The sequence below is a fragment of the Zingiber officinale genome, chromosome 11A (genome assembly GCF_018446385.1).
Source record: "Zingiber officinale cultivar Zhangliang chromosome 11A, Zo_v1.1, whole genome shotgun sequence".
Lineage (NCBI taxonomy): Eukaryota > Viridiplantae > Streptophyta > Magnoliopsida > Zingiberales > Zingiberaceae > Zingiber > Zingiber officinale.
Window position 1 is genome coordinate 28,996,748 of NC_056006.1, and position 9,024 is coordinate 29,005,771.

A 9,024-nucleotide genomic window follows, 5' to 3' on the forward strand; every position below is an offset into this window, starting at 1 on the left:
CATCACATTTACTGATGACTTCAGTAGATACGGTTATGTGTACTTAATGACACATAAGTCCGAATCCTTTGAAAAGTTCAAAGAATTCAAGAATGAAGTACAGAACCAGCTTGGCAAGAGTATTAAGATACTCCGATCCGATTGAGGTGGAGAATACCTTAGCCATGAGTTCCGTGACTATCTAGCTGAGTGTGGGATTCTATCCCAACTCACTCCTCCTGGAACACCACAGTGGAATGGTATATCCGAACGGAGGAATCGTACCTTATTAGATATGGTACGATCTATGATGAGTCACACAGATCTTCCGACATATCTATGGGGATATGCTCTAGACACGACAGCTTTCATATCAACCGAGTTCCATCAAAGGCCGTGATAAAGACACCATATAGGATATGGACTGGGAGAGATGCCCAGGTGTCTTTCTTGAGCATTTGGGGTTGTGAGACTTACGTTAGACGTCAAGTCTCAGAAATATTAGGACCCAAATCCGACAAGTGCTTTTTCATTGGATATCCCAAGGAAACTAAGGGATATTACTTCTACATTCCCAGTCAGCACAAGGTAGTTGTGGCAAAGACTGGGGTCTTTCTAGAAAGGGGCTTTGTTTCTAGAAAGACTAGTGGGAGCACGTTCGATCTTGAAGAAGTTCAAGATGCGAATACTAGCACTGAAGCCTCGATGGAAGTTGAACTGGAGCCACAAAGTGTTGTGGATGATGTTCCACAAGGAGTTGAGGAACAACAACCGGTTCAAGTAGACATACCTCTTCGCAGGTTTGATAGGGTACGTCATCAGCCTGAGAGATACTCATTTCTCTTGTCTGACCATGATAACGTTATGCTCATAGAGGATGAGCCTACCACCTATCAGGAAAATGTGATGAGACCAGATACCGAGAAATGGCTAGAGGCCATGAGATCCGAAATGGAATCCATGTACACCAACCAAGTATGGACTTTGGTTGATCCACCTGAAGGGGTAAAACCCATTGGGTGCAAGTGGGTCTTTAAGAGAAAGACTGAAATGGATGGACTTATCTATAAGGGTCGCTTGGTAGCTAAAGGTTTCAAGCAGATTCATGGTATTGACTATGATGAAACCTTTTCTCCAGTAGCGATGTTTAACTCCATTCGGATCATGCTTGCTATTGCAGCCTACCATGACTATGAGATATGGCAGATGGATGTCAAAACCGCGTTTCTCAATGGAAACCTGCTCGAGGATGTGTACATGACACAACCTGAGGGTTTTGTAGATCCACAGCATACTAGCAGAGTATGCAAGCTTCTCGGAGCTGGAATCTTCGTTTCGTTGATGCAATCAAACAGTTTGGTTTCATCAAGAACGAAGATGAGGCTTGTGTCTACAAGAAGGTTGTAGGAGATATAGTTGTCTTCCTCATATTGTATATGGATGACATACTACTCATTGGGAAGGACATCCCTATGCTTCAGTCTGTCAAGACCTGGCTAGGGAGTTGCTTCTCAATGAAGGACTTAGGTGAGGCATCCCGCATTCTAGGGATACAGATCTATAGGGATAGATCTAAGAGATTGCTTGGCCTAAGTCAGAGTACATACATTGACAAGGTACTCCTTCGGTTTGCCATGCAGAACTCCAAGAAGAGATTTCTGCCGATGTCACATGGCGTGAGTCTTTCGAAGACTCAAGGTCCCTCTTCTAGAGAGGAGAGAGACCGTATGGATCAGATCCCTTATGCCTCAGCCATAGGATCGATCATGTACGCCATGCTATGTACTCGACCTGATGTCTCGTATGCTTTGAGCATGACGAGCAGATACTAGTCAGATCCAGGTGAAAGTCACTGGATAGCGGTCAAGAATATTCTTAAGTACTTAAGAAGGACTAAAGAATATTTCATGATATATGGAGGCAATGATGAGCTAGCTGTAAAGGGTTACAGTGATGCTAGCTTCCAGACCGACCATGATGACTATAGATCGCAGTCGGGGTTCTTGTTTTGCTTAAATGGTGGTGCTGTGAGCTGGAAGCAGGACACAGTAGCTGATTCTACAACAGAGGCCGAGTATATTGCTGCATCAGAGGCAGCAAAGGAGGCAGTTTGGATCCGCAAGTTCATCACTGAACTTGGGGTGGTTCCTAGCATCGCTGACTCAGTTGAGCTCTATTGTGACAACAATGGAGCTATAGCACAGGCGAAGGAACCTCGCTCACACCAGCGGACCAAGCATATACTACGGCGCTTCCATCTCATTCGAGAGATTATCGATAGAGGAGATGTGAAGATTTGCAGAGTACCTACAGAGGCTAACATCCCAGATCCCTTGACCAAGGCTTTGGCACAGAGAAAGCATGATGGTCACACTAGGTCATTAGGCCTTAGAGCCTATACTGATTGGCACTAGTGCTAGTGGGAGATTGTTAGTTAGAGCCCTAGATCCAATCATTTGATGATTGTATGGACTCATTGTATCATATTCTTGTATATTAATAAAGGTATTTGTTTTGTTATTATACTTATTTGTATTAGTGCCAAATAGACTAAGTATAATAGCATCCTTGAGTAGAAGGTTCATACCTATATCAATCGATTAGTTGAATCGATAGTGAGATGATATAGGGAACACTACTCTAAATCATTCCTAGTCGAGTATTAACATTCAGGGACAATGTTAATACAATAAGACTAGCATGTAGGTCAGCTCGATGACTTGATCTCACAAGTCATGGATATAGAGATATCAAGCTGACACATGGGTATGCATTAGAGAATGTATACAGAATGACCCGCCATGAGAAAGTATCATGGATCGTTATATGAGTGTCATATACTTTCTCATGTGGCTATTAGTATGACTATTAGTCCTTAGACCTGAAGTCACCATGGATCCCTACATAAGGAGTTATGTACTTTGGTTTTGTCAAACGTCACCCGTAACTGGGTGGACTATAAAGGCAATTACTGGATATGTAACGAATTATGCAGAGGGATGTGAGTGATGTAGATGAGATCTATCCCTCCTATATGAAGGAAGTGACATCGATATTCTTGATAGAGTAAGACCACGAAGTGTATGGCCATACCCAAATGAGTCAATATGAGATATTGAGCTCATTTGATTTAGTGAGTCTACTTGGAGTTCAAGATTTAGATTGGTCAGAGGATGACACGGTCTATGCCTCACATTGATCAATCTAGATGTCTAGGATAGAAGGACACTTGTCATATATTGTGAGAAGTCACAATTAATAGTCACAAGGTGATATTGGATCTCAACATTCTTGTAACTTGGGTAGCAATGATGTATTGCTAGATGCCGCTCATTGCTTATGTTTCTAAAGGAGTTTAGAAACATTGCCAACGTTACAAGAGCTTATTGGGTCACACACAAAGAACAAGTGGATGGAGATTAGGTTCATATGATGAACCAATTGGATTAGGTTCATATGATGCACCAAAGATTGGATTTGAATTAGACTTATTGAGTTAGACTCAATTAGATTCAATTGTTGAATGAGTCTAATTTAAATTTGATTCATTGAGTCAATTTATATTAATGAATTGAGATTCATTAAATTGAAATTGACTTGAATCAAAGGTTGGATTTAACTCAACAAGGAAGAAATTGGTCAATTTTGAATTGACCAAATGGAATTTGAAACATCAAGTTTGACTTGATGTATTGCCACATCATAAGGATGACTCATCCTTGCCACATCACCTCCACCTCATGAGGTATGCCACCTCATGGGGGTTACACTCTTCCCATGGTTTTAATGTGGCCAGCCACATTAATGAAGGGGGTTACATTGTGTGGCCGGCCACACTAATGGTAGGGGGGTTTTGATTTTGTGGAGTTATGTGTGCATTCATTCAATCATCTTCTTCCTTGCTTCTCCCCTCTCTTAGCTAGATGTTGTCGTGACTTCCATGGTGAGGAGAAGGTGGTTGAGTGAGTTAATCCAAGAAGTCCAAGAAGAAAGGTAATATTTTTAGAGGAGTGTATTGTATTCTCTTCTTTGCTTTCCTTTCTTCTTCCATTCCCATCCGAGAGCCCTAGAGAGAGTGCTAGCACACTTGGGGTCTTTCTTCTCCATCCTTGAGTGCTAGAGAGTACTCCTTGTTCGTGTGGATATCACTAGAGAAGTATCTATCTTGATACTTTGGAGATCCGACACGTACCTTGGACAAGCGGGATTTTACGAGGGCACGCATCGAAGGTAAAATGTTTTCTTTGTAGATCTACTGTAGATCAAAGTATTAAAACTCATACTCGTGTTTTCGGAAAATTTTCCTTGCACGGATCTACGGCTTTGGGTGATTCGGGGTTTTCGCGACGCGAAAAGCGGTTTTCGCGGCCCGAGAAACCCAACAATCGAGGCTTGAGTGGTCTGGCTAGGACCGCGACGCAGTCTGTGGAGTAAAGGTTGATTGTCGGGGTCGGAATCATCATAGCGAGATCGATGTTGGGGGGCAGAGGGAGCACCACGGCCCTGATTGCCACGATCTTAAGCACCTTGACCTGAGCAATTGGCCGCTAAGCGTGTGCGTCGGGCTGCTCGGGAGGCTTCTCGAAAGGCAGGGCTGGCGAGAGTCACATTGTCCGATTTGCGACCTTGACCACGACTAGGACAGGGAACAAAGGCAGACCGAGAAGTAGTAGCCGGCCGGATAGCAACAGAGGAAGCAGGTCTAGAAGTAGGCGGAGCAGTGGTCCTGACCGAGGTTGAATTAGAATGAGGAAGCAACCTCCTCTCTAAGATCACTCGGCCTCAGCGCATTATCTGCAGATCACTTATAGGAAGGGGCAGAACCTCTGAAGGATGATTCAAAACTTCAGCTGTATACACAAAAGCAAAGATGGTCATCATAATATGAGGGGAAAAAGGTAAGAAATCATAACAAATCGGAGCATAAACATGTTGGTTTCTACTCGGAAGGCCTAATGGCTCCACTGTACAAAATTTTGTACAAAGGTCTGAACCTTTCCTAGCTACCATGTGTTCTTTTAAATTAAAATTAGAATCACAAACGGAACTTAACATTATTGATTCCAAATTTAATTTATATTTTCTTTTAGGTTTAGACTTGGATCGCCTGCGGAACTTTACACTTTTGATCTAAATCCACCTATGTTATATGGTCATTTAAATATTAATTTCTAAAATTGGCTTCTAGTACAAATGTGGCGAGACACTAGGCCTTCTTGGATATGGGAGCAACCACCACCGACTCGACAAAGCCTTTTAGGAAAATTCAATATTTAACTTTCCTAAAATAACCATAGGTTAACCTTAAAGAAAAATCGAAGCACAAGTTCGAAAAAGGAAACAAAAGAACACGAATCAAAACAAATTCGAAATCTAGAATATCTATGCCTCTTGTATTTGGAATTTTTACAAAGGAAAAACTAGCATGATGCGGAAATAGAAATTACTAGTTATACCTTTCCTTTGCGATTAATGACCTCTTGATCTTCTACCGTATTCCTCTTCTAACCTCGGACGTTGTGTGGGAAACGATCTTCCAAGATAAGAACCACCTTTCCACCTTTTTCTTCCTTCTATGTTTCGGCCACCACCACTTCTTCAAGGATGTAGAGGTTCGGCCACCACCACCACTCTCTAAGGGATGCTAAAGACAAGACCTCCTTTCTCTCCTTCTTCTCCTTGCTTGATCCGGCCACCAAAAAAAACTCCACCAAGAGATGTGGTTCGACAACCAAAGAGGAAGAGAAAGAGGGATAGGGCTGGCCACCAAAACCAAGGAAGAGAGGGAGGAAAAGAATGGAGGATGTGTCACATGAAGACACCCCTACCCTCTCTTTTTTAGCCTTGGCCTTGACAAATATGGAAATTTTATTGCTATTAAAATTTCCTTATTTCCTTTGTCAATGGTTAATGAGAAAAAATTAATTAAAATTTCTTCTTCTCATGGTACATGGCCGGCCACATCAAGGAGATCAAATAAGGAAATTTTTCGTTAGAAAAATTAAAGTTTCCTTATTTGTTTCCGGAAAATTATTAAATAAAATTTTCTTCTTTTAAATCCCTTCATGGTAAGTTATAAAAGGAAATTTTTATAATTTAAAATTTTCATGTGGATGATTTACAAATTAGGAAAGTTTTTGACAAAATTAAGAAACATTCTTTTAATTCACAAATAAGGAAAGAGATTAATCTCTTCTCTTAATCTTTTGTAAAAACTATAAAAGGAAAATTTTAATTTCAAAACTCTCTTTTTAAATCATGTCTTCCACATCAGAAAAATTTTAAAAAAATAAGCCAACTTTTATTTTAATTGGGCCCGCCACACAAGGCTTGAACCCATGCTAGGGTCGGCCACAACCAATCCCTCCTAGACTTGGTTTGGCCGGCCCTTGCTTGGGCTCCAAGCAATGCTTGGCCGGCCACCTCTAGGTGGGTAAGGAAGTGGGTATAGGTGGGTATATTATTCTATAATTAAGAGGCTATGATAGGGACCGAGAGGAGGAATTGGTTTTGGTCTCCCGTTGAAAATAAGCTTCCCGTGTTCACCCTGAACACACAACTTAAATTCATCAATAATAATTCATACAACTAAAGAATTATTATTGAACTACTGTACCAATCCCAAATTACATTTTGGGCTCCTTCTTATTATGAGTGCATTAGACTCCCTGTGTTTAAGATATCGAATGTCAACTAATTAAGTGAGCTACTGACACTGACTTAGTTAATATCTATCTTCGAGAGTAGTACCACTCATCCTTATTATCATGTCGGACTAAGTCCACCTGTAGGGTTTACATGACAAATTTTATGAGCTCCTCTTGGGGACATTATCAACCTAGCTCACTAAGACACAGTGTCCTTCTATAATCAACAACACACACTATAAGTAATATCATTTCCCAACTTATCGGGCCTTTTGCTTTATCGAGCTAAATCTCACCCTTTGATAAATTAAAGAAATAAATATCAAATATATGTGCTTGTTATTATATTCAGATTAAGAGTTTACACTTCCATAATAACAGAGGCTTTGTTCTTTTATTTAGTCAGTATAAAAAGAACTATCTCAAATGGTCCTACTCAATACACTCTAAGTGTACTAGTGTAATTATATAGTCAAGATAAACTAATACCTAATTACACTATAGCTTTCCAATGGATTGTTCTTTTCCATCTTGGTTGTGAGCAACTGTTTATAATTTATAAGGGACTAATAACATGATCTTCTGTGGTGACTCCACACACCATGTTATCTACAATATAAATTAAATGAACTATATTTAACAAATAAATGTTTTTGACCAAATGTGATTCTTTATTACATAATAAATGTCTAAAAAAAGCTAGGCTTTTAGTATACACTCTAACAATCTCCTACTTATACTAAAAGACTAAGCTATCATGTCTGCTGCCATGCATCTGATTCCCATCCCTTCAACATGCCGATTAAAAGCTTTCGCTAGAAGGGCCTTAGTGAAAGGATCTACCAGGTTATCCGCTGATGCAATCTTGGCAACAACAACTTCCCCTATTTTTAAGATATCTCGTATTAAGTGGTACTTGCGCTCTATATGTTTACTTGTTTTATGAGCTCGTGGTTCCTTCGAGTTTTCTACTGCACCACTATTATCACAGTAGATTGTGATAATTCTGGGTAAATCAGGAATCACATCTAAGTCCATTAGAAAAATTTTGAGCCATACTGCTTCTTTAGCTGCCTCGGAGGCTGCTACATACTCAGCTTCCATGGTAGAGTCTGAAATGCATTTCTGCTTGACACTTCTCCATGCTATGGCTCCTCCTCCCAAAGTAAACACATAACCTGAAGTAGACTTACTATTGTCCCTGCGTGATTGGAAATCAGAATCCGTGTAACCCATAGGGAGCAAATCATCTGACTGGTAAATCAGCATATAATCTCTAGTCCTTCTCAGATACTTCAATATATGCTTTATTGTAGTCCAATGTCCCTGTCCATGATTACTTTGATATCTACTAACCATTCCCACGGCAAAGCAGATATCTGGTCTCGTGCACAACATTGCATACATTAAGCTTCCAACTACCGAAGCATAAGGAACTGCCTTCATGTCCTTGATCTCCTTTGATGTCTTTGGAGACATCTCTTTAGACAAAGTTACTCCATGTCTAAAAGGTAAGAAACATTTCTTGGAGTTTTGCATACTAAAACGTGCAAGGATTGTGTCCATATATGAAGCTTGGGATAAGCACAACATCTTCCTCTTGCGATCCCTTATAACTTTGATCCCAAGAATATGTGCACATTCTCCTAAGTCCTTCATATCGAATTGTTTGGACAACCATACTCTTATGTCTGATAATGCTTTAACATTGTTGCCAATTAACAAAATATCATCTACATATAGTACAAGAAATACCACCACGTTTTCGTTACACTTCTTGTATACACAAGACTCATCCGGACACTTAATAAATCCATATGACTGGATTACTTCATTAAATCGGATGTTCCAAGATCTCGAAGTTTGCTTTAATCCATGAATGGACCGATTAAGCTTACAAACTAGATTCTCTTTGCCTTTTTCAATGAACCCTTCTGGTTGCATCATATGGATGTTTTCTTCAAGACTTCCGTTTAGGAAAGCTATCTTGACATCCATTTTCCAAATCTCATAATCCATATGAGCAGCAATGGATAAGAGGATCCGGATAGACTTAAGCATGGCTACCAGCGAAAAGGTTTCCTCATAATCGATTCCCTTTTTCTGAGTGTATCCTTTTGCAACAAACCTAGCTTTGAAGGTTTCTACCTTCCCATCTGCCCCTCTTTTCCCTTTATAGATCCACTTACATCCAACAGCTTTTACACCATCAGGTGGTTCTACAAGCTCCCAGACTTTATTAGAATACATAGACTCTATTTCGGAATTCATTGCTTTTTGCCAAGATACTGCATCTTTATCTTGGAGTGCTTCGTTATATGTCTGGGGATCAAGTTCATGTTCTCCAGGGATCAAATCCATCGACTCTCCCAAAAACATGAATCTTTCAGGTTGCCTT